This window comes from Sinocyclocheilus rhinocerous, unplaced genomic scaffold (genome assembly GCF_001515625.1).
Source record: "Sinocyclocheilus rhinocerous isolate Xijiao unplaced genomic scaffold, SAMN03320098_v1.1 scaffold2224, whole genome shotgun sequence".
NCBI lineage: Eukaryota > Metazoa > Chordata > Actinopteri > Cypriniformes > Cyprinidae > Sinocyclocheilus > Sinocyclocheilus rhinocerous.
The window spans coordinates 59682-61279 of NW_015652315.1; the positions used below are offsets into that span (position 1 = coordinate 59682).

The 1598-nt window shown below is 38.0% G+C and overlaps 1 long non-coding RNA gene across 1 annotated transcript in view; it reads left to right on the plus strand.

Moving 5' to 3' along the window:
- Window positions 1–1598, plus strand: part of LOC107714808 (uncharacterized) — a 15591-nt gene that overhangs the window by 13621 nt on the left and 372 nt on the right. The gene's annotated exons all lie outside the window — the stretch shown is intronic.

The following is a 1598-nucleotide window of genomic DNA, read 5'->3' on the forward strand; positions in this document are numbered from 1 at the left end:
ACGGAGCCTCTGTACAAATCAGCATGGTACACATTATGTTATCATTACTAGCTTGTTTAATATTCAGTCCACATGCATGAAGTGTAAAACGAGAAGGGAACCTTATGAAAAAAGAAAACATGCAAAAATCGCGGTTGCTGCGGTTCTTGCATTCCTCTGCGGTTTGCTCTTCAGTAGCGCGGTATTGCGATATTGCGGTTATCGCGACAGCCCTAACGCGGAGGAGACGAATTGTTGAATAAAGTTGTTATTTTTGTTATCTTTGCGTTCAAAAAGTATTCTCGTCGCTTCATAAAAATCAAATTGAACCACTGATGGCAGATGTACTGTTTTGACGATGTCTTTCATACTTTTCTGGGCCTTGACAGTGTTATTTACTTAGCAGTCAATGGGACAGTCACAAGCCTCCCGGTTTTCATCCAAAATATCTTAAATTGTGTTCCGAAGACGAACAAAGATTTTATGGGTTTGAAACGACATGGGGTTAAATGATTAATGACAAAATTTTCATTTTGGGGTGGAGTAACCCTTTAAAATGTCCTTCTAGAATGAGATCAAATCCCAAAATAGCCAAAACTGCCCCTCTCCAACATCATGACAGCAGCTATAAATATAGAAGTTTATCATATGGGCCGCAGTATACGCAGTTTGCGTTTAGTGGATACGTCCAAAATGGCGCTACGGTGATGCGGAGACGAATTGTTGAATAAAGTCGTTATTTTTGTTTTCTTCGCGTACAAAAAGTATTCTCGTCGCTTCATAAAAATCAAATTGAACCACTGATGGCAGATGTACTGTTTTGACGATGTCTTTCATACTTTTCTGGGCCTTGACAGTGTTATTTACTTAGCAGTCAATGGGACAGTCACAAGCCTCCCGGTTTTCATCCAAAATATCTTAAATTGTGTTCCGAAGACGAACAAAGATTTTATGGGTTTGAAACGACATGGGGTTAAATGATTAATGACAAAATTTTCATTTTGGGGTGGAGTAACCCTTTAAAGTAAATTTTGCATGCTTCCCAACTCAAGCTCAGTGCTTTACTGTCAAATGTGTATTACCAAGAAATAAACATGTAATATTATTAGTAACTGCACTTATTAATGCAGAACAGTAGTAATTTTATGATTAAATTATCTTTATTTTTCATACCCCACACACCAGCCCCCCAGCGCTACCAAATCTGCTTCTGGTGCCACCATACGTAGAACTTAGTGGCGCTGCTCTCAAATGTTAGTCTGGAGCTCTGCACTGTTACATCAGAGTTCACTTTTATGTTCACATTTCTCAGCTTTTTACAAGTTACTGAAAATGAACCATTTTTACTTTTATTTCAGAGTTGATTGAAGAAAACAAGGAGAATAAAGAATCAAGTGAATTTGAGAAGAAAAATCATGTCAAAACTGGAGAAAAAACTTTGAGTTGGTCTCAAACCAAACAGAAAGATTCAAAGAAAAGAAGAGCCAAGAAATCTTTCACCTGCACTCAGTGTGGAAAGAGTTTGACTAGAAAAAACTGTCTCAAGCGTCACATGAGAGTTCATACTGGAGAGAAACCATTCAGTTGTGATCAGTGCGGGAAGAGTTTCACACAATCAT